Source organism: Tursiops truncatus, chromosome 15 (assembly GCF_011762595.2).
Source record: "Tursiops truncatus isolate mTurTru1 chromosome 15, mTurTru1.mat.Y, whole genome shotgun sequence".
Lineage (NCBI taxonomy): Eukaryota > Metazoa > Chordata > Mammalia > Artiodactyla > Delphinidae > Tursiops > Tursiops truncatus.
This window is the reverse complement of record NC_047048.1, coordinates 1,222,597-1,246,152: the sequence shown is the minus strand read 5'-3', so window position 1 is coordinate 1,246,152 and position 23,556 is coordinate 1,222,597. Positions and strand designations below refer to the sequence as shown.

Below are 23,556 nucleotides of genomic sequence, written 5' to 3'. Positions count from 1 at the left end.
TCGCCTGCTCTGCAGTTCTAACCCAGGGCCACAGCCTCTGACCTCGCAGTTCGTCTCTCCAGGGCAGTGCAGTGACCGCTGAGCCTGTCCCCGGCACGCCGCGGTCACCAGGTCCCGCCCTAGTGCAGAGAGACGTGGGTTCATCAGTGCCAAGGAGGGAGGGGACCCTCTGGAGGCTCCATTTTCCCAGGGGTCACCCAGTCCGGCCCCACGGGAAGGCTGTGCTGTCGGAGGGTGCCCAGCGCTGCTGCCCACAGGTGGCTGGGAGGAGGGCTCTGCTTGCTGCCCCCTCAGTGGTGTCCGCAGGCGTCTGCGTCGAGAGGGCCAGGCTGCTGTTTTCTTGCCATTCGCCACGTGCATTTCTGAGTGGCTTTTCCGCTGGGAAGCCCTTCCCCACTTCCCCTTCCCATGTCTGTCATCTCTTCCCGCGTGCCCACTGCGGCTGGAGTTGGGAAGTGGGTGCAGCCGTCCTCTTGTCTGGAGCAGGGGTCTGTGCGTCGCCCGTTGCCAGGCTCGTAGGTGTAGCCCCCCTCCGGCCCATCTGCTTCCACCGTCTACCTTGCGTGGAACCAGCCTTTCTCGAAGTGCCTGAGGTCAGCGGTCACCGCCCCGTGAGACCGTGGAGGTGGGAGGCTGCCCTCAGCACCTGGGGCACAGGGGCTCTACGAGGCCAAGCGCTCGGTCAGCCAGGCCTGAGTTTGAGCCCCAGCTGTGCGTTCCCTACACCACCCGCGCCGAAGCTGCAGGGTCTCGAGAGCCAGGCTGAGCCCGGCCGTCCTGCGGGAGCCACGCTCCATCCCTGCTCCCTGGTGCTGTTCCGTCCTTCGCCGTCTTGTCCCCCTTCCCATGGCATCCTGAGCGCGTCGTGGTCCCAGGACCCTCGGCCCAGTGTCCTCTGTGAGATGGGGGGTTCGTGCACCGTCGTGGCTTCAGCTGTGACCCCACGGTGCGGAATCAGTGCGGTCTGCCATCTTCCACCTGAACTCTGCGCCTCCTGGTTTTACAGGATTGCAGCTGCCCTTCAGTTGCTCTCCCGAGGTCGCGTGCTGGGCTTATGGACGGTGAGCACACACGTGTCGTGTGAAGTGCACGCCCTCCTGCGGACACGCACGCGCATGCCCGTTCACACCTTGTGCCGGCCTCTCCCATCTTGTCTTCAGAGGGGGCGGTGGCCTCTGTGCAGGGCTGGCTCTTGGATCAGAGCATCCAGTCATGACCACGACGAGAAACGTGCAGAGGCGTGCCCAGGACAGAGCTCTCTCCCCACCGCAGGTCGGAGCAGAGACGGTTACTGCCGCAGCGCGAGGCCCCCAGAGCTCAGGACCCCCGCGTGCCCCCCTCGGGGTGCTGCTTTGCTCTCCTGGCCTTTCAGCTGGCGCTCCTACACAAACTCCTCACTTTGCACTTTTCATCGGCAGCAGCCAGACGGAGAGGGTCCTGGCATCCCGGCCTGGAAAGCACAGGCCTTCTGTTCCTGGGGCAGAAACAGAGCCCCCCATGCCGCTCGGACTGGCGGTGTCGGCTGCCCAGGTGCCCCCGTGGCCGTTCTGCGGCCAAACCCCGGCTCAGCCGCAAAGACTGCCGTGGGGGTGGGGGTGGGGGCAGGTGGCCAGCGTCCCGCCCTCCCCGGTGAAGGCCAGGAGAGGCCTCTTGCAGGGTCCTCAGCAAGTGGGCGGCCGCATTACTGTTTCTCCCCGTGTTCCTTCCAGCCGCGGCTCCAGCGCCTCTTCTCGAGCGGCCTGTGTGTCCTTGACAAATTCACAAGCTGAAGATGCAGGCGCGGGCACCTCGAGGTGGCTCTTTACTCTCTGAAAGGACTCGTGCCATCTAATGCGACAGATCATTTACCCAGTGAGGTCTGTCACTCCTTCCGACCAGTGGCTCTGTGCTCAGCTCTGGGGACACAGCTGCTTGGAGCCTCCCAAGGGCGCCGTGACACGTGCCCACAGACGCTGTGGGCTTCCAGGCAGAGACGGCCCGTCGGACCGTCCTCCTCGAGGCCCCACAGCAAGAGGGACAACGGCAAACCTTTGGGATCCGGACAGTCGGTGGGCGGGTGGTCCAATGGTGAGCAAGCTCAGGAAGCCGCGGTCGAGGCAGGAACCACGCTGACTGACGCCACAAACCTCCCCAGAGGCCCAGGGCAGCAGGGGGCGCTGGGGGAGGGGCGTGACCCGCTAAGCTTGCTTGGGGGTGTGATCAAGGGGCAGGAAGGGTTCCCAGACCTTCACCCAGCTCTGCGTGGTGGGCCGTGGCCTCTCTCCCAGCAGAAGTGAGAAATGCAAGTCGGCACAGCGGTTTCTTCTCCTGGAGCAGCCGTTCCCAAGGGGTGGTTCCCAGGCGGGCAGCAGGCGCCCCAGGAACATGTGGGCCATGCAGGTCCTCGGGCGCCGTCTCAGGCCTGCGGGGTTCCGGGGCAGCCCACGTCCTCCCGCATGTCTGTGAGCTGCGGCTCCGGAGACGGTGTGGACAGGGCCCAACCAGGACGAGAGCCGGCAGTGGAGCCGAGGGATGAGGCTGGTGGATGCCCGGACGCCCCCGCCCTCCCCTTTCGCCCTGTGGAGCCTAACCAGCTCCGGAGGAGACCCGAAAGCACTGACCCCGGAGGCAGCTGGCCGGACCCTGGGCTGAGCTGACAGGCCAGGAGGACCCACTGCTGGCTGTGACCAGGGAGCCAGCGCAACAAGTAGAAAAACGCACCTGGAGGGCGCAGGCCGCCAGAGTGCAGGGAACCTCCAAAACACTGCGTCCTCAGAGAGACAAGGACGGACTTCCAACAGCAAAGCACAAGCAAGAGACTGCAGATTTTTCAAAATGAAAAACAACAAATTTCTGGAAGTTAGAAATATCCAAGAGTTAAATGAAAATCTGAACAGCAGATTTATGGATAAAATTTAGAAGGTTTATCTGAAAAGTAGAAGAACAAGGCGACGAGCTGGGAAGCAGGAGATAAAAGCTGAGGAAACGCGAGGAGCCGCCCGGCCCGCGAGGTCCGCCGAGTCGCGGGGCTGCAGGAGAGGCGGGGTCGCAGGTCACACCGGCACCGTGTGGCGATGAGGCCGCTCCGTGTGGGTGGATGAAAGGGCCCCCCCCCAGGGGAGAAGCGGGTCACTTGTCAAAGGCCAGGGATCAGAAGCGCTTCCTTCTCAGCAGCAGCCCTGGTGCTGGAAAGCCGTGGGCACTGCTCCAGGTTCCCAGAGGAGCCCGGCGGCAGCCCCGGCCTGCACCCGCGCTCCAGCAAGCCCGGAAAAGCTCACCGTGCGCCCCATCTCAGGAGGCTGTCAGAGGATGTGCCCAGCAGAGCGAGCAGACCAGCAGAGGAGACGAAGCGCAGAGAGCCCGAGACGCCAGCCTGGGACACGTGTGGGGGAGGAGCAAGCCCTGGCTGGAGCGGGTCAGAGGCTCTGGGCCTCTTTCAGGCCAGGGGGTCGTCAGGACGTAGCTGGCCCGTGTCTCAGGGGGCGTTGTGGCCCAGGCCTTGCCATGCGTGCCCCGTGTCCCTGGGCCCGCTGCCCTGGCTGCACGGAGCCGCCGCCCTGCCCGGGGCACCCATCTCACGTCTCCTGTTTACATCTGCTGCCACCGCAGGGTTAGGAAGCTCCCACGTGGGTCAGCAAAGAGGTGCAGCTGCGTTAGCGATGGGTGCACAGAAAAGTCAGCGAACGGAAGACGGGACAGCGTCAGCTCCAGGGAAGACAGGATGCTGTGCAGGAAATGGCGCGGAATCCTCGTCTGCTCCAGCCCAGCTCCCGCAGCACCTACTGTCCTAACAGTCCTGGGGCCTGGGAGGAGGATGACAGGAGGAGGGGCACGTGCGAGCCGGCAGGGGTCAGCCACTTAACACCAAGGTAATCGGAGTCGTTGGCCGGAGGAGGAGAGGACCTGCTGGGCGTGACTGGGCTCTAAACCACGCACGTGGCAATAAAAATAAAGCGTAAAGCTTAAGACAAAGCCCAGGGCAGTCGTGCGGTGGCCTGGCGAGTGCCAGGTCCACAGGGGCTTGGGCCGGTCCTGTGACGGAGACGGGGCAGCAGAGGCTGAGAACGGCAGCCTGAGCCTCGTTTAGGAGCTGCGTGGACCCAGTGGGGCCGGGGCGGCAGAGTGGGGGGTGCCCTGTGCTGACACGTCCTGGGCTGGACCCAGCGGGCTGGCGGCCCACCAGAGTGTGGGCGGGAAAGGAGGAGTCATTCGGTCACCCCACTTCCCTCCTCGTGGGACCAAGAGGAGGGTGGCCAGGTCAGCTCTCGGGATCCTCGGGGGAGCGTCCCCGCTGAAGCCATGTGGGCAAGGGAGCCCCGCCACCATGTTCGTAGCCTGCAGTCACCCACGGCCTCGCTCCGGGGGTGTCCAGCTCTTGCAGACACCCTGTGGTCCTCCGTCCGCGCTCTCAGGCCAGCCGCACGCTCCTTCTGTCGGCCAGTGGAGCAGCTGAGGCTCAGGGCGCTGGCCGCTCCTCACAGCCCAGGGTCAGCCCTGCCCCGGGGAGCCATGCGAGCGGCCAGGTGCCTCTCTGGTGGCTCTTACGCGCCCGGGAGACAGATGCCGGTGGCGCTGCCACAGCTGGTGGCTGGCCTGTGGACGGCGCACAGTGGTCAGGTGCTGGCCTCTGTGGAGGCGAGGTGGCTGGCCTGTGGACGGCGCACAGTGATCAGGTACCGGCCTCCGTGGAGGCGAGGTGGCTGGCCTGTGGACGGCGCACAGTGGTCAGGTACCGGCCTCCGTGGAGGCGAGGTGGCTGGCCTGTGGACGGCGCACAGTGGTCAGGTACCGGCCTCCGTGGAGGCGAGGCCACGTGTGTCTGTTTCTGCCTTGCCAGGCGGAGGCACAGTTTGGCAAACTCCCTCCCCGGGCCCCCCGCATCTGCCTCGGTACCCAGGGCTGCAGCAGCGGGGCCAGGCTGCCGGGCTCTGAGCTGTAACCTGCCTCCAACCGTAGAAAGAAGTCTCAGCACGTGGAGGCCCCTGACCTCCAAAGACGCGTCCTGGAGAGTCGGGCACCAGCAAAGGCCCCGCCCCACATACACCGCCCGCTTTTCCCTGTGGGCCTCACGGGCCAGCCTGCCCCACCCCTGGACGGGTCCTGTCTGCCGTGCACACAGCGTGGCCTTCGAGCTGGGCCTGCAGAAGGCCCCCGGGGGTCGTGTGGGTGGCCGGGACGGAGCCGGACCAACAGCACAGGGTGCCCCCGTCTCCTGAGGACTTCCGGGCTCGCCGTCAACACACCAGGAGCCGCTCCGGGCGCTGGGGGTGGAGGTGCCCAGCCTCAGGTACTGCGTTCCGACACGCAGGGGATGCTTGTCTCCGGGCGTTCCTGGACCTTTGACAAAGGAGTCGCTGAAGAACCCCTACCAAGGCCGCGCCCTCGGCTGGCAGGAGCCTGAAACCTCAGCCCCCAGCACTGGCTGTGCTCCTTGCATGACCCCACACCTTACCCAGCCTGGGCCAGAGAGATTGTTCATTGCGGTTTAATTAGGTAAAGAATTAACGTTAAAATAATCTAATCTTGGGCTTCCCTGGTGGCGCAGTGGTTGAGAGTCCGCCTGCCGATGCAGGGGACACGGGTTCGTGCCCCGGTCCGGGAGGATCCCACATGCCGTGGAGCGGCTGGGCCCATGGGCTATGACCGCTGGGCCTGCGCGTCTGGAGCCTGTGCTCCGCAGCGGGAGAGGCCACAACAGTGAGAGGCCCGCGTACCGCAAAAAAAAAAAAAAAAAAAAAAAAATCTTGTCAGAGCGACACACGGAAGGCGTTCAAAATTGTCTCTGTCTGACTGTGCGGTGCAGCTGATCCCGAGAGGTCCCTGGAGGAGGGACGCCGAGGGCCCTCCCTGGAGCCCGTCCGTTCTGCCCAGGGGGGAGGGCGCCCCTGCAGCAGCTGCGCTGCCTGGGCTTCATCTTGGTTCTGCTGCTCTCTCCAGACGGGGGCTCACCCCCTTCCCGCTTCAGCCGGCGCGCGGGCCAGCTGGGCTCTCCAGATGTGGGGCGTGGTGGGCGGGCTTCTCTGAGTCGCTGCTGTCCCCCGGGCCTCCGTGAGTGCAGGTGTGATGGCAGCTGGGGAGACAGCGCGGACTCGCTGAGGCTCCGGAAGCCGTAGCACCTGCTTCCTGAGCCGGCAGCCACGCAGGGGCCAGCTGGACGTCAGCAAGGGAAGAGCCACGGGAACGAGGCGGCCTCAGAGCAGGCCCTGGGTGTGGGGATTGTGTTTGCAGGGAGGCACGGGGGGCAGGGGGGCACCTGGCGGGAGCAGGCCGTACTGGATTGACACTCGCTGGGGGAGGCGTCACAGGGAGCAAGGAGGCCCAGACAGCTGCGGGTCACTGGTGAGGGCGCTGAGGCTCCATGTGGCTCGGCGCCCGACACGAGGTGATGGACTCGGGGTTTGCTGTGGCCCCCGGTCTGGCTGCCCGAGGCTTAGAGGTGGCTGTAACGTAGAGCCAAGAGCTGTGCTCGGCTCAGGTGCTGGCCTCTGGCCACTTGGCGCCTTTGGGGAGTAGCTGAGAGCCCCCAGCCCGCAGCGAGAGGAGTCCTGCCCCGTGCTTTCCCCAGCTCGTCATCCTCTGCTGGAGGGACCGCCGCTGAACAGGCGGGAAGACCGGGAAAGTAGGAGGCAGAGGCGAGAATCGGGAATTGCGCCCCGGCCCGTTCCCGGGTGGGTTACCGGGAGCAGCAGGCGTGCCTGGGTCTCAGGCTTCCTGCCTTCCCTGCCCGCCCCAGCAGAACAGCGTTGCCGTCCGCACCCGTCACCTCCCGGCCTTGCAGCAGGTGGCGGGGAGGACCGCTGGGGTCCTTGAGGCACCGTTGTCTGGCCAGCCCGAGCTGCATGCGCCGGGTGGATCTTAAAAGCACCGCAGAGGCTTCACACCGAGCTGATGTCGGAACCTGAGCCCACAAGAGCGTGGGTCGGATGCAGCCATACACCATTAGCAAACCTGAAAACCAAAGACAGGAAGTAACTGTGCGTGTTCCTGTGAGCGCTGGTGCGTTTCTTCAGGGCGGGCACTGGGGCAGGATTGCCGGGTCACGTGGTCAGTGGGCCGCTGGCTTCGCGCCGGCCGTGCGCCCCCGCCCCCACCGGGGTGGGGCTCTGCGGCGGCAGCAGCCCGGGGCCCTTCGTCATCCTGAGGTGTGTGCAGTGGAGTCCACCCCGTTGTAACTGGCATTTCCCTGACGGGTGAGATGTGGAGCATCTTCTGTCGCGTGTTAGCCACTCCTGCATCCCCCTGGGTGGGTGGAGTCTCTCTTCAAGTTTTTGCCCATTTTTTGTTGGATTGTTGTCTTTGGCTCGAGTTTGGGGAGTTTCATTTCCTAACAGTGTCTTTCTCAGAGCAAACGTTTTTTAAATTATTTATTTATTTTTGGCTGCGCTGGGTCTTCGTTGCTATCGCGGGCCTTCTCTAGTTGTGGCAAGCGAGGGCTTCTCTTGTTGCGGAGCACGGGCTCTAGGCACAAGGGCTTCAGTAGTTGTGGCCCAATGGCTCAGTAGTTGTGGCTCACGGGCTCTAGAGCGCAGGCTCAGTAGTTGTGGCGTACGGGCTTAGTTACTGCGCGGCATGTGGCATCTTCCCAGACCGGGGATCAAACCTGTGTCCCCTGCCTTGGCAGGCAGATTCGTAACCACTGCGCCACCAGGGAAGTCCCTCGAATTTTTTTTTAATTTAAGATTTGTTTGGTGGCCAAGACTTGTGAACCACCAGATGTCCCATGTGGACCTGGTAAGGATGTGTATTCTGTCTTTTGATAAGTACGTTTAGACAGTTTACATTTAACATAATTTCTGCATACGTTTGGATTTAGGCCTGCCATTTTACGATTAGTTCTGTTTGCCTTCTCTGTATTTTATTCCCATTTCCTCATTTCTACCTATTTTAAGATTATTTGAATATTTTTTAGTATTACATTTTGATTTATCTTAGTTTTTTAATTATGTTTCTAGATGCTTTTTTTTTGTTTTTTTTTTTTTGTAGTACGCGGGCCTCTCACTGTTGTGGCCTCTCCCACTGTGGAGCACAGGCTCCGGTCATGCAGGCTCAGCAGCCATGGCTCACGGGCCCAGCCGCTCCGCGGCATGTGGGATCCTCCCAGACGGGGGCACGAGCCCTGCATCGGCAGGCGGACCCCCACCACTGTGCCACCAGGGGAGCCCTAGAGACCTTTGGAAGTGACCTCTCTAGGGGTTACAATGCGCGTGCCTGACTTTCCGCCGTGCACTTGTAATTAATATTTTACCACTTGCGGATGATAAGATCCTGGAATGTCGGGGTCTTATCACAACACAGGTCTCCCACGCCCCCTCCCCCTTGTAGTAATGCTCATTTGTATGTACCCACTGTAAAATGTTATAATTATTGATTTTAATTGTCATTCATATTTTAAAGAACACATGCGGAAAGAAACAGTTCATGATTTTTATCTAGACATTCAGAATTGCTGTCGCTCTTTCTTCATTCCTGAAATAACAGGTTTTCCTCTGGTATCATTTCCTCTTGCTGGAAGAGCTTCCCTGGCATTTATTTTAGGGCAAGCGTTCTGGAAACATGCTCTCGTGGTTCCCCTTTGTCGGACAGCGTCTTCATCTTGCCCTTCCTCCTGGAGGGTATCCGCTGTGTGTGGAGCTCTGGGTCAGCGGTTTTCCCTTTTCTCTGCCTCTGGCCTCCGTGGTTTTTGATGAGAATCTGTAATCGTTCAGATCACTTCCTTTCTGTGTGAAAAAGAGAGCTTGACGGAAGCATGCATCAGGTCGGACGGTAGGTGCGGGTGATGGTGACACGCGGGCCCCCAGCTGGGGGTCAGCGTGTGGTGTGACGGACGCGACAGACGTCACGGGTTGGGGGTGGACAGGATTCTGCAGCCCAGTGTCGGGCAGTGCCGCTTCCGGGGAGACCGAGGACGTCTCGTAGCCGCTCTCCCCACCCTGCCCCAGGCGCCTGAGGGTCCCAGCGTCTCTGTCACCTGGGGTTGGTCCCCGTTGGCTGGGTTCTTCCCAGCAGGTCTGCTTTCTCCTGGTTTTTCATATGCTGCTTGGTTTTGAATTGTGTCCTGGACATTTTGAACATTTTCAGGTCTTTGTGAAGTTCTGGAGAACATACATCCTGTGGGTCTGGGTTTCAGCAGGCATCTGCCAGGTGGGCCAGTCAGCAGCTCCCGCCACCTTCCAAGGGCTGTGCTTCCACTGTCAGTTCAGTTTCAGAGCCGTTGCTGTGCTCCTCTCAGCCGTTGGGTCCTGGGCAGTGGTCTGGCCCACGGTCCAGGCCTCACGGCCCTTCAGGGTCAGACCCCCACACGCCCAGCTCAGAGGTGCCTTTTGGGGTCCGCGTGGCACAGTGGAACGTGGAATTCCCTCTCCCTCAGCTCCAACGTTCCCTGGTTCCCTAGGGCCCCCTTCACAGGCCCCTGGCCAGACGTTCAGGCCTTCACGTCCCTGCCCCGCCAGGCCCTTCCCACGGCTGCAGCAGTGTCCACGGCCACTGCCAGCGGGGGACAGAGAGGAGGGCAGTGGGGACTCCCCCCTCTCCTGCGGCCATAGCCCTGCACATAGAGAGAGGGTCCTCCCTCGGGGGTCTTGGCACCTGTCCGGCCACAGCTGCGCCTCCGCAAGATGGCCTGGTGCCGGGACAGGACGGGATGAGCACAGCCGGGAGAGCAGCCTCCTCCCACTTCCTTCTCGGGCCAGAAAGCAGGGCTTCTCCCCACTCTCTCTGCATCCAGACCGAGTGGACCAGGGTCCAAACAACGACCGCCACCACCTCAGGACACTCAAAACTATAAAACTCACCCAGTATGCAGTAGATAGTCTGAATAGTCCTGTAACTATTGAGCAAATCGAATCCATAATCACAAAGCTTTCAAAAAACCAGCCTTCACTGGTGAACTCTACCTAAAGTTAAAGAAGAATTAACACCAGTTTATACAGTCTCTTCCCGAAAATTGAATAGAGAGCACTTTTCAGCTCCTTTTATGAAGCCAATATTACTCTAATTTCAAAATCAATGACAAGACAAAGAACAAAACCTACAGGGATTTATTTGTTCCAGGAATGCAGGGCTGATTCAGCCTTCAAATGTCAGTTGATATAATCCACCAGATCAGCAGGATCAGATCACTTGGTGGAGTGAAAGCATTTGACAAAATTCAGTACTGATAAAAACCCAGCAAACTAGGAAAAGAGGGGAAGTTCCTCAACCAGATGCAGCTCGTCCACAAACCCTCCATCTGACATCACACTTACGGTCAGAGTCAGAGCTTTTCTCCTAAGGTCGGAAATAAGGCAGAGATGTCCACTCTCACCACCCTGGTCAGATGTACTGCAAGTCCCAGGCAGAGCAGTGAGGAAAGGAAGGGCCTGCAAAACTTTTCCTCTCTGCAGATGACATGTTCGTCTACATAGAAAATCCCAAGAAGTTAACAAAACAAAACAAAACTAGCGAAGTGAGTTCAGCATTGATTTTTGTGTATTGATCTTGTATCCTGCAACCTTGCTGAATTCACTTTATATATGATACGTGTGTGTATAATATGTATATGATATATACTAGCAGTGAACACGTGGAAGCTGAGATCTAAGACATCATACCATTCCTGTTCACTCTCCCCAAAACGAAATTCCTAGGTATAATTCTAACAAAACACGTAAAAGAGCTATAGACTGAAAACGACAGAGCATTGATTAAGAAGTCAAAGGATTTCTAAATAAATGGAGAGACACACCACGTTCACGGGTGAGGGATGCACCATCAGGAAGCTGTCCTTCTGCCCAACCTGGTCAGCACTGCGGTTAATACAGGAAAGTCGGCTCTGGGTCGGCCGTGCTTGGGATTCTGCTGCTTCTTCAGTCTGCCGGTACTTCTGTGTCTCTGGGTCAGCGATCGGCTGTCCCCTGCTTCCCTCCAGGTGGATCAGTGCCTTTGTGAAAGGCCGGGTAGATTTCCTTTTTTCATCCTTCCCAGACCTGGAGCCTGTGGCTCTGTGGCAGGATCACTCGTAGTCACCAGAAGCTGTAAAGCGCGCCGATGTGCTTTAACCGGTGAACAGGTCACCCGCCTGGTGCAGCCGCCCGCCCCGCTGCTCAGCACTGAAGTAGCCAGCGACCAACGTGCTGGTCTCCGTAAACGGTCTGCGAGAAGCCCCGAGGTCCCATGGTGCGGGGCTCTGCGGGCAGACTGCTGGACGGGGAAGGGAGAAAGTCAGAGACAGACCGCTGGGCCGGGGTGCTGGGCTGGGGGGTGCCAGCGGCAGAGAAATGCTCGGGGGGCTGGGCTGTCACACACGTCGGCGCCTGGGTTAAGCCTTGCAGAACGTCCACCCCAAGTGTCAGGGTTTTGCGTGTGTAACATCTTTTAGTATAAAGGGCACCTCACTTAATTACTAATAAGGAAAAAGATTTTATTTCCTCTTTCCTGAAAGGTCTCGTCACGATCAGAGCTCCTTTACCTCCTTTTTTATGCAGTTTGCAGAGAAGCTTAACTTCTCTTTCTTCTTGGTGATGATTTTGTATAGAAACTTTTAACTTATTTTGGAATCTCATCTATTTATTCCGTTTAAGCTTAGAAAGTTCTTTAGTGATTTGATAAATAGTTCTATTTTCTTCTGTGATTTTTATTTTTGGCTGTGTTTTACATTTAAAGATCTAATCTACTTGGAACTTGTTTTGGTACGTGGTGTATGGTCAGGATTTGAATTGATTTTTTCCCCAGGTCAGTAAACAGTTGCCGTAGTGCCCTTTATCAGATAATCGTTCCTTGCCCTGTAGGTTTGTAATGCGTCCCTATCTGTTTCCATGGTTTCTGTTTTTTTATTCCATTTTTCTGTTCCACATTTTTAGTAATTATAACTGAAATTAGGTTTGAGTATCTGGTGTAGAACATGGCATTCCCCTATTTTCCTCTCATTTAGATTTTCTTACCTGTTTGTTATTCTGAATGAATTTCAGAAGTGCTTTGTCAAGTTCAAGAAAAAGCCGTGAGGATTTGGTTGTTCTTGACATTGCATTAAAGGTATAAATTACTTTGGTAGGCGAATTTTCAGCTTCGTCGCATTCTCTGTCTCTGGGTAGGTGAGGGGAGCGTCAGGCCTGTGGAACAAAGAGGGGCCTGAGGCAGGGCCCCCTTCTCGGCCAGGGGTCGGGGTGCTCCAAGCCCCTCTGCTGGCACCAGTCCCACTCCGGCCACCCGCCGCCGCTGGGCTGGGTCTAGAAACACGGGATCCAGGCCTCCCTCCTCCACCAGGTGGGCCTGTGAGGCTCCCTGGCGCTCTGGGTCCCAAGCCCCTCCACCCTCCTCCCGCTCTCAGGGTTCTCCCGTGGTCGCCTCTGCGTTGCTTCCCGTACACAGCCGTGTGCGGCGAGGGGAGTGGGGAAAGAGCCTTCGCCATCTGCCTGGGGTAGACAGAACCCCTCACGTCTACCTTGAACAAGGTCCCCGTGACCCTGCCCTTCAGCCCGGGCTCAGAGCCCTGGGTCCCGATCTCCCCCGACTCCTGCATCCAAGATCGTTCTGCCCCAGCCCTGCTTCCCACCTGCCAGACGGCTCACGACCCCGTGTCCCTGTGGGGAGGTTGGCCACCTGTCAGCAGCAGGGGGGGCCTTGGTGCCAGGGTGAGGAAAGAGCAGTGCGGGGGCCTAGGGTGTGCGCCCCTCTGACTCTGGGCGCTGCTCTGCGGGGCTGTGGTCCAGCTGCATGCCCGCCTCACCCAGCGCCGGCCCTAAGGTGTTGACAGGCAGACAGACAGACAGATAGATGGACACAATGTGAGGGAGGCTCCCAGCCCCTGGGGTATTGGAACCCTTAGCTTCATGAATTTCTTTTTGTTCATTTAAGTGAATTTTTAGTCCCAGAGGAAAGGGCCTCTTGAGCCGGTTGAGGGAGGAGCTGCTGTCCTGGCAGCGGTCCTGGCTTTGCAGGTCCCGGGTCTCGGCTGGTGAGAGGCAGAACCGGCCACACTCGCTCCCGGAACGCCCGCTGCAGGCCCCGCTGTGTGACCGGGGCCAGTGTCTGCCCCCGCTCGGCCCCCTCGGCTCTGAGCTGAGGCTGGTCACCCTTCCAGGCCGTCGTGACTGCATCCCCGGAGCACAGAGCCCACAGGGAGCAGTGAGGATGGTGACAGTTGCCATCCTCCAGCCCCATCGGCCCGGCCGCGCAGGAGCCTGTCTGTCAGGCAGAATCTCCTCTGTCTGGAGAGACAGGAATGGCCCGAGAGTCCTTGGCCCAGCAGCTGCCCCGACCCAGTCATAGAAGGCGGCTCAGGCTAAAGCGTCCACTTCGGAGACGGGACCTGAGCCCCACAGAAGACCGTGGAAGCCGAGGATGGACGTCGCCAGGTGGCCCGGGCGGCAGAGGTCTTGGACCGCCTGGGCAGGGCACGTTCCTCCTCAGTGCCGCGGGCCCGCGAGCCAGAGGGCAGAGGGTCTGCACAGACTCCCCCGAGAGTGGCCAGGGGCGGGGCGCTGTCCTCACGGGCTGGGTCAGAGCAGGGGCGTGTCGGCCTGAGGGAGTGCCACCGCGGCTTCGAATGCCTGGAGCTGCTGTGCGGTTGGCACCGTCCGTGCCGTGTCTCCCGCAGAGCCCGAGACGCCCCAGGGCAGGTGGGGGGCCGTGTTCTCCGCCGGTCCCGGGCCAGCCTCGAGGCCACGCCGATGTCCTCAGAGCCCCTGTAGCCCCGGAGAGGAAATGAGAGGGGAAGGTGAGCCCGGGTCAGCCCGCTGGTGTGGGTGCGAGGCCGGGGCGCCAGGGCGGGCCCCCTCCTCGGCTGCTCCCAGACAGTGCGCTTTGTTGCAAACCGGTTGGCATTTTAATCACTGTGTCCCTGGCCATTCCCTCTTCACACTGTTTGTTTATTCTCTGGTGTCAGGTAATAAAGGGCAGCACCATCAATTAGGCGTTTAATTGGAGTTGTAAAGAAGCCGTGTAATTTAATCTCCGGGTTTGCAGGCAGTCAGCAGAGGAAGGGCGGGGGCGGGGGCGGGGCGGGGCGGGGCGGGGCGGGCCCCACCCAGCCCTCCTCTCCACCGCTTCGGGGACAGAGACAGCGGCCGGCGCAAGGCCGCCCGCTCAGGAGACCGGCGGGTGGGAGCGTCCCCGGCAGAAGCGGCCCCACTGGGCCTCCATCTAGAGAAGAGCTGTGTCTGCAGCGTCAGTGGGGTCCCCGTGCGTCCCTGTCGGGCTCCCAGCTCTCAGCGTGACACCCCCCGCTTGGTGTCCCGTGGCATCGCAGAATTAGCGCGTTGGGAACTGAACTCCCCAAACTACAGTGAGATCCCGCACACACACCAGTCAGAACGGCCCAGATCCAGACCGTGGCAACAGCAAAGGCTGGCGAGGGTGTGGAGTGCCAGGGGCCCTCATCCGTGGCTGGTGGGGACGCACAATGGCACCGCCGCTTCGGGCGCCCGCTTGGTGGTTTCTTACCAAACTACCATATGATCCAGCACTCGCTCTCCTTAGCATTTACCCAAAGGAGTGGAAAACTTAGGTGTCCACGCGAGAACCTGGAAGCAACTGAGGTGGCCTTCAGCAGGTGACCAGCTAAATAAACTGCGGTCCATCCAGGCAATAGAATGTTATTCTCACTAAAAAGAAAGGAGCTGTCGAGTCATGAAGAAGATGGAGGAAACTTACACGCACGACACTAAGCGAAAGAAGCCAGTCTGGGATGATTGCAGCTATGGGACGGTCTGGAGGGGGCAGAGCTGTGGGGGCAGGAGGGAGGTGAGTGGTGGCCCGGGGCTGGGGGAGGGGTGGGCAGGTGGAGCGCAGGGGAATCCTAGGGCAGTGCAGCTGTTCTGTGTGACGTGGTGGTGGTGAGTACATGTGTTACACGTCTGTCCAAACCCATAGGCGGTACCACACCCAGGGTGAGCAGGAATGTCAGCTGTGGACTGGGGTGATTGGGGCTGAGTCAGGGTAGGTTCATCCGCTGTAACAAGTGCACCCCTTCTGCTGGGAGGCCTGTGTGTTGGTTTTGGGGGAATCTTTGTAGCTTCTGCTCAGTTTTGTTGTGAACCTAACGCTCCTCTAATAGTCTCTAAAAGAAAAAAGAAAAAGAAAGAAAGAAAACCTAAACTCTCAATCTTCACCTGTTTTACGTGTACGGTTATTTTTAGTAAATGTACCGCGTTGTGCAGCCGTCCCTGCAATCTAACTTTGGAACATTTCCGTCAGCCCAGAAGGACCCCTTTTCCCATTCGCAGTCGGTGTCTGCTCCCCCTGCAGCCGTGTCAGCCGCTGACCCGCCTTCTGTCTGTGGGTGGGTCATTTCTGGACACGTCACAGAAAGGGGGTCCCGCAGCACACGGCGTCTGTGTCTGGCCCCACCGCCTGGTCCTCCCTGTCGCTTCATTCCTGCGTGTCATGGGCAGCGCTCCTCTGCATACGTGCGCCGTGCTGTGTGTCCCTAGTCAGCTGGTGCCCACGTTGGTGGTTCCCACTCCTGGGCTGCTGTGAACATTGGAATCCGAGTCTGTGTGTGGTCGTAGGTTGACTTTCCTCTTGGGTGGCGCGGAGTTGCTGGATTCTGTGGTAGATTTGGGTTTAACTCAAACTGTCGCGTGGTCTTCCGAGGTGGCTGTGCCGTTTTGCGTGCCCCACGTGCGTGTCCTGAGCGCTCTGTCCTCCCTAACGTCCGTTCCTCCCCGACTCTGATTAGAGCGTCGTCACGGGTGTGAAGTGGCGTCTCGGGGTGGCCGCGTTTCCCTAGAGACTGGTGGCGCCCCGCGCGTTTTCACGCGCTCAGCAGCCATCTGTGCGTCTTCCCTGGTGAAATGTCTGTGTGAACCTTTGGCCCATTTTCCAACTAGATTGTTTTCTTCTCATCATTTTCTTCATGTTGCCTTTCGATACGCACAGGTTTTTTATTTTGATGAAGCCTGATCTGTCCGTTTCTTCTTCTGTGCTTAGTGCTTTTTTTGCCCTGAGAGATCTTTGCTTCCCCCGAGGCTGTGATCGCCTGCCTTCTCCTAGAGGCTCTTACGTGAAGACCTACGGTCCCATCAGTGAGTTCGCGCACGTGTTGTGAGGGGGCAGGGCTCGTCTTCCCACCCGGGTGTCCAGCGGTCGCTTTGAGAATCAGTCGCTGAGCTCAGCTTCGGTCTAGAGTCCCTGCCACGCGGCCCATCTGCTGCGTCTGTGCCAATACCTGCCGCCTTGACGCCGTGAGGCCCCCAACCTCACTGTTCTTTTTGGAGACTGTTTGCATCTCCAGGTACGGTTCTGGGTCGGGGGCCTCCCTTGCTTTTCTTGGACGGTCCAAGCACAGTCCCGCCTCAGGACCTTTGCACTCGCTGTTCCTCCCTGGCTCCCCTTGTGGGTGAGGTGCCCCTGGCTTGTTCGCATGGCTGCCCCTCTGCCGGCTTTCTTGTCCTCCATGGTGCTTACCGCCTTTGGAATACCGCCTGTCTTACTTCTTTACATTGTTTTTATCTGTGTCCCTGGTTGGAATGTAATTTCCATCAGGGCTAAGTTTTTACCTATTTGTCCAGACTGTCCTCTGAGGCTAGAGTGCTGCCCAGTACACGGGACACCCTGGGGCGACTGGCCGAGCACTGCCGGGTACACGGTGCACCATGGGGTGACCGGCAGCTGTTCCTAAAGTTCTGGTGCCGGGGCTGCTGCCATCATTTGCTGCTGCTGCTGGCTGGGAAAGCGCGGCCCCAGAGTCTCAGAGGTCTGGCCGTCCCGAGCCTCCAGGTCAGCGCCCTACGGCCGCCATGACAAGTCACACACTGCGTGGCTTGAAGCAACACAGTCGTGTCATCTGACGGTTCTGGGGCCTGAAGTCTCAGTGGGCTAAAACCGACAGGGCTGTGTCCCTCCCAGAGGCTCTGGGGAGAGCCCGTTTCCTGCTGATTCTGGCCCGGGGGGATCTACAGGGGGGCTCCGAAAGCCCTGCCGGCCTTGGGGGGCCCCCCTCACCTTGCTGTGCTGGATGTTTGTGGGTGCTGGTGAGGCCGGGGCTCTTCGTGGTCGGGGGTGGCCTCTGTAGAGGTGGGAACTGGGCAAAGGTGGAAGGAGAAGACGGGGGGTGGGCGGGGTGGCTGCACTGGTGGCGTCTTCTGAATTCCGGTGGGGGAGCCACGGGCTGTCACAGGGTTAGTTGTCTGGCAAAGCCCCACGCCCTGCCCCAGGAGCGGAATTCACACAACCTGGCTTCTGGTCCTGGCTCCGCCTCCAAAAGCTGTGTGTCCTCAGGCAAGCCGCTTGATGTCTCTGAGCCTCGGCTTCCTCCTCGGGCAGAGGCTGACCCTGAGCCTGCACCGCCTGCTGCGCTGGGCAGTTGTGAATTATGAAATGGGGCCCTGTGTGCTGGGACACCAGGGCCGCTGTCAGGCCGGAGAGGGGCAGGAGGGCCCCCCTGTCCTTGATGGTGAAGTGTGAACCACCCCGGGGAACCTCCTGCGCCCTCCAGGCCGGGCGTGTGCGTCTGGCACGTTACTTCTTATGGGCAGAGCCCAGGCACTTTTCGTTGATTCACTCCCCATCCCGACCCTGTCTTCCTGGGAGACGTTCCAGGCCTGGCTCTGCCGGGAAGCCTGCATCCCTGCCCCTCCGGATCCCTCGGGGCTGCCTGCCCCGTCCCCGCGCGCCCCGGCCTCCCCTCCTTCCAGAGCCCACAGCCGAGCAGCTCCCGAGGTCCTCTTCCTTTATCTCCTGCCCTCCGAGGAAGTCATCCCAGTTCGGATCTGAGGCCTAGCTGCACACGTTAGCAGGTTTTAATAGACTGCCACATTTCCAAAGGAGAGAAAGAGAAGATGTAAAACTCTTGTCTTGCCGAAAGCAGACAGATTGACTCGAAAATGACTCAGTCAATAAAAGATGAGCTCTGAAAAGGTTCCCTCTCTGAGAGGGAGCTCGCCTTCCAGGGAATTAGTTTTGTGTGAGCCCACTGTCAGGAATTAATAATACATGCGAGAGCGCCAGAGCCTCCTGCAGACATGCGTCCCTGTGCTCTGTCCCCGCCCCGAGCCAGCAGGCCGGGGCCCCACGTAGGTTCCTGCTCACCAGAAACCTCCGCCTCTGCCCAGGTAGCCCCTGGCAGCCCCCCTGCAGGGGCACGTGGAAGTTGTCGGCCACGTGTTCAACAGCAGGGTTCTCCGGTTCCGTCTCGGGGTCTGTGATGCACCGTAGCTGTCGTGTGCCTCTCCTCTGGGTGGTTTCTGGCTCCGGCACGTGTGTGAACGTGTGTGGATGTGTGTGCGTGCGCACGCGTGCATGTGTGAGTACACACGTGTGAGCGTATGAGCGCAGCTTCAGGTGGTTTGCCTTTGACGGCCTGAGCCTCAGTTTCCCCATCCGTGAAGTGGGGACGCACGTGGTGATAGTTTCATAGGGTCATCCCAAAGCCTAAGACCAGCAAGTGCGTGCGGAGTGAGTCACGTCCGCACTGGACGAGCGTCTCCCGTTCCTGCCGCCCAGGCATCCGTAAGCCGTGCAGCCCAGGTCACCACCCTTGTCGGGGTGCTTCAGTCGGGAGAAATGGGTGGCCAGCACCCAAGCAGGTGCCTAAGTAACGTCAGAGGGTAGACGGGGCTCCCCGGGGCCCTGCTGGTGGCCTGGGCAGGAGGCCAACCTTTGTGACCGAGGTGGTGCCCAGTGTTCAGGGCGGTTCCTCACAGCAGTGCTGGCGCTGCCCGGGGGCCGGGCACTGGCCTCCTCTGGGCCTTTCCCCACGTCTGTGCCCCACTCGGGGCTGTTCTGAGTCCAGGTGGGCACCAGGCGGTGACCTTGCCTCCAGGCCCAGCTGGTCCTCCACTCCCGAAAGAGCCAGCGAGGCGGGGGGAGGGGCCGTCCTCTGGGGCCTCAGCTGCTGTGTCTCAGCGGTGGGGGAGGGAGTCTTCTGAGAACGTGGTGTCACATCGGCGCCCGCCTGTCACCGCGGGACTCTCCCACCCCATAATCTGGTGGGCCATAATTGCTGGTGTCTTTTCAGATCGCTTCTGTGCAAGGTGACAAGCTGCTTGCGCGAGTGAGCAGTTAATCACAGAGATCTCCGTCTGAACGCCGGCACCGTGCTTTCCAGGGCGGCCGTCTGCCAGGAGGCCTGGCGGTGGGCACGCGCTGCTCATCTGCATGTAATTCCAGGGCTAGCGTCTCCTCTCTCGTGTGAAACGTGCAATTTCCGGCCCAGCGGGGAACACGGGCTCACGATGGAGAGCCTCTTCTGGGCCGTCTGGCTGCAGGCAGTTCAAACACCGCCGTCCCCTCTGGCGGCAGGAGGCTCTGGCCAGCGGATGTCAGGGTCCTGGGCCCCTGTCACTGAAGCTGGCTGCGGGGGACAATGGTGCCCCGCTGTGCCCTTTCTTGGAAAGGCCTCCTTGCTGAGCGCTGTGCGGGGAGGGGAGCCGGGGACCACGGAGCTGCCCGGCCGGCTGGCCCTGGGCCCCTCGGCGCCTGCCAACCGCACAGGCTCCTCTCCTCCCCCCTCCTCTCCCGGAATATGGATCTGGGGCGGGAGGCGGCGTCCAGGAGGATGGGCAGGAGGCTCGTGCCACGTCGGGCGGCAGCCCAGCTCTGCTGTGAAGGTGGCCCACCATCTCCTCCCTCTAGGTGGCCAGCCGGGCCAGGGCCCTCACCCAGTCACAGTCCCACAGTGCTGGCTCCCACGGTGGCTAATAAAATTGCATCAGTATTTGATGCCTAATTGTTAAGTACTTAAAAATGTAGAATTGAAATAGTTTAGAGGTTACCAGGCGTGGATAATTCGGCCCCGGCAGCGTGGCCCCGCTCTGGGCCTCAGCAGAACCAGCACTGGTTACTGCCTGCTGGGAGGCCGGGGCTGCCTCCCGAGGGGCCTGCCGGGGGGGGGCCGGCTCCTCCCCGGGGAAGCGAGTGGCCAAGGGCGCCCGAGGCAGCACCAGTGGACGGGCCGCGTGGCTCAGCACAGCGCCTCTTTATCCAGGTCAGCCTGGGCTCCGTGAGAGGGGTCTGCGTCGCCCCGACACTAGTGGGGGTGCTCCCCTCCTGGGGCAGGGCCCCTCCCTGGCCTCTGTTTGCCTGCAGGGACTGACTCCCAAGCACCCCGCTGCTACGTGGGGTCACGTTTTGCCCGCCCCCCCTCGCAGCCTTCTCCCACCCCAGCACCCCACGTCCAGCAGCTGTGGGGTCCCGCGCGGCCTCGCTGTCCAGCCCCTGGCTCGGCTCCGCCTGCGTGCCCGTGGTCGCCGCTCTTTCCCCCTCAGCGCCAGCGCCAGCAGCTTGAGGCCCAGCTCGGGACCTGGTCCCACACCCACCATCCTCCAGGGCCCAGAGCTCACCCAGGAACCTGGCCGCACCCCTGCCTTCTCAGTATTCCCACAGCCAGTCTCCAGTTGGGGACCCAGCGTTGACCTCAGGAAGACCCGAGGCCCATGGGCCCAGAGTCACCAGCTGGCTCACCTTTGGCGAGGTTGTTGATGTGCTGTTGGCTGCCAGGGTCCCAGGAGAGCAGCAGGGCCGTGGCCTCAGCGCCAAGGTCCAGCAGAGGCAGCAGGAAGCACTGGTCCCAGGGGCGGGCCAGCCTCGGTGTCCCATCACGGCAGCAGTCACTCATCCAGCTTCCTCGTGGACGTGCTGAGGAAACGGGGGCCGCGGAGAACGGGCTTGGTGAGCGTCCGGGAGATGGGCTGCCATCACTCCCACCGCGGCTGCCCCTGCCGTGCACCGAAGACCCCTTCAGGCTGCGGAGACGGGGTGTGCGTGAACACAGGAGCCAGGGTGCCCGGAGAGCGGAGGGCGGGGGGTCAGAGGCACCCCGACCGCCTTCATGGCCTGGAGCAGAGCCGGGAGCTGGTGGTCCTGGCTCTTGGACGAGCGGACAGCACACCCCCCGCCAGGCGCCCTGGCCCGCCCCACAGCCTTCCCGCCGGCCGGTCCCAGAGTCCTTCCTCTTGTCCTCAGGCTGGTGTCCTGGGAGCGGACCCGCATGCGCCACGTTGAGAAGCAGCCGCCGGCTCAGCCTGGGCTCAGGGCTGCTCTTCCTAACGGGGATGCGTTCGTCCTTTTATCATTTTCTTTAAAAGAACCTGAAAATCTCAGCATTGCCTAAGTGTTTTTTATTCACTTTTCAGAAAGATAAACGACTCTGTCCCGAGTCCCCAGAAGACAACTTCAGAAGCTCCTATAGCCCCTGATTTCCAGCCTCCTACACAGCATCACTGCAAGAGCCCAGCCTAGACGGGCAGCGCGCAGGGCCTGGTCCTCAGCCCGCACAAGGCTCAGTTCCCTGTGCCCGTGGCCTGGGCTGGTCCAGCTCCCCCGCTGTGGCATCTGCCCACCACTGGGGGTCCATTTATGGACGCATCCGGGGAGGCCGGGGGGGGGGGGTCCAGTCTCAGCAGCAGCCACTCGGTGACGGTGGGGCCCCCAGGCTGCCTTGGGCTTTCGTCACTCATCGCAGGGACGAAAGCCCTTTTGGAGCCCCTGTGGTCACCACGTGGCTTTGTCGTGACCGTGGTCAGCCGCGGCGAGAACAGGCGTGGGCGGGAGGGGCGGAGGGAGGACACCTGCCTTCCGCCTTGCTGCTGACCTGGGTCGCGAGGAAGCTGACACTGCGGTGGCCTTCCCTCCCTGGCCACCGAGGGGCTGGGAAGGTCCTTTTCATGGTAGTAAAAAGCCAGGTGCTGACTGTGGACTTGGAGTGGGGCAGACGCGGCCCCGCCTGCTCCCCCAGGCCTCGTACCCTGTGTCTGAACGCTGTGTGCACGTGACTCTCGGGTCCTCAGGTGGGCGAGGCGCTAGCTCTCCTGTGCACGTGAGCGTGCACGGCCATACACGTGGACGCGCACACACGCGTGTCCCTGCCTCACTGCACCCTGTGTGGCTGTCTCGCCTTTGGTTAAATCACTGTTCAGCACTTGGGATCCTCTGACCTTGTATGTGTTTCTTACAGCTGGAACGGGTGGCGTCTCGTTCCATGGGCCACATCTCCCATCCGGGGCAGGTGTCGTTTTGTCGTTCTGTCCACGACTTGCTGTCCACCTCATTCTCTCGGTCCTGGTTCTCCCCTTGACGTGTCTGATGCCTCTGGAACCCCCGGCCGAGCCACTCGCTTCCTGGTGCTCAGAACACAGCGGGCCGCCCATCAGCTGTAAGCTTGCGTTCTCGTCCTGGGTTAGGGCTCGTTGGCGTGCTCTGAGCCATCGTCACGCTCTGTCTCTTGAGCCCGGGGAGACGCGGCCTTGGCCTCTGGAGGCTCTTGTGTGGTTCCCTTGATGTTTTCTCTGTCCCGCCTTCTGTAATCTCTTCATGTAAGACCCCTATTAGTTGGATGTTGGAGCTCCCAGAATCTCGTTTCTTCTCTTCTTCGCTGTCTTCCACCTCTGTTTCTGTGTTTGTCTCTGGGAGGCGTCTTCTGCTCTGTCTCTGAGCCCCTCCGCGGACGCCCGCGTGATCCCGACCCCAGCGTGGGGCGGCTCTTCTCTCTTCCGACCAGGTTCCTGATGTTCTGTTTGTCCAGGCTCTTTGATTGTTTACATTAGGAGCTTCCCGCTGCGTCTGGTGACCCCTGGTCTGTTTCTGTGGAGGACGCAGACCACTCTCGGGCTCATCCGCGGGACACAGAGGTGCGGCTCCAACCCCCTTCCCAGAAGGGCCGCCGCCCAGCTGCGGGGCGGGGGGGGGGGTGCTCGGCAGGGAGCTCAGCCGCGAGACCTCCCTATTCCTCCACCCCCGCCAGGTGCAGAGAGATACCCGGCGAGGTCACTCCCTCTGGGCCAGCCCAGCCGTGACGACTGAGGGCAGGGCGGGGGTGTGGGTCAGTGGGGTGTAGGAGGGCGGCCGCAGGTGGCTCCGGGCAGTGTCTTGCAGGTTGGCTTCTCAGGAAGCGAGCGTCTGAAAAGGACCTGTGTGCGTGGGGTTGGACTCGGGTCTCCTCCCTGCCGGGGGTTGGGGGGACCTGCCCTGGGGCAGGAGGAGCCGGGGGTGACCCCTCGCACAGACCCTCAGACCCCCGGTTCCTCGGCCGCTCCCACTGCTGTGCTACGGCGCCCCCCAGGGCCACTGACCCGTCTGCCTGCGTCCCCGTCCGCTTCTCATCCTCGGAACGCGTGTCCCCCCTTGTGCACCGCTGGCCCCCCTCCCTCTCATGGTCTTTGCAGGAGGGAGAGGAGGAGGGACACGTGCTCGTGGATAAACACGTGTGTGTCGGGGGCAGGGGCTTGCTCGTGCTTAAACTCCCTCAGGGTCGTCTTCTGGGGTGGGGTGGAGAGTTTGTGGAGAAGCGGCGCCTTCCACACCGCAGGCTCCTTGAGATGCCTGGGGACACGGTCATGGCCAGAGGACCTGGTCCTCCCTGCCGAGCTCGTAGCTGCGGGAGGAGGCGGACGTCGAGCCAAGCGTGTCTTAAAATGCTCTGCTGTGCTACGATGACCGCCAGGGTGGGGCCCACTGGGAACAAGGTGGGAGGCCACACCCCTCCAGGGGCGATGGATGGGGGTTAGGGCCCAGGTGGGAGAGGCCACCCAGGCGCCCGCCGAGGCCCTGAGGCGAGAGCAGGGCGGCGCCTTTGGGGTGCAGCAGCCAGTGCGGGTGGACGTGGAGGGGCAGAGGCCAGGGGCCACGGTGGGGCTGTTAGGCCACAGCTTCCCTTAGGAGCTC

General features: G+C 60.9%; 1 protein-coding gene across 9 annotated transcripts in view; it reads left to right on the top strand.

The window, feature by feature from the left end:
- MAD1L1 (mitotic arrest deficient 1 like 1) overlaps nt 1–23,556 on the top strand; it is a 315,604-nt gene that overhangs the window by 255,076 nt on the left and 36,972 nt on the right. Inside the window, exons 17-18 of one of the 9 annotated variants that reach the window (XR_004522011.2) lie at nt 18,914–20,565; nt 21,030–22,048. The exons of 6 other annotated variants lie outside the window; for them this stretch is intronic. The gene's annotated coding sequence lies outside the window, so the exon portion shown is untranslated. Of the gene's footprint in view, nt 1–18,913; nt 22,049–23,556 lie in introns of all 9 variants that reach the window. 2 more of the 9 variants (XR_004522012.2, XR_004522010.2) reach the window with 2 other exon arrangements.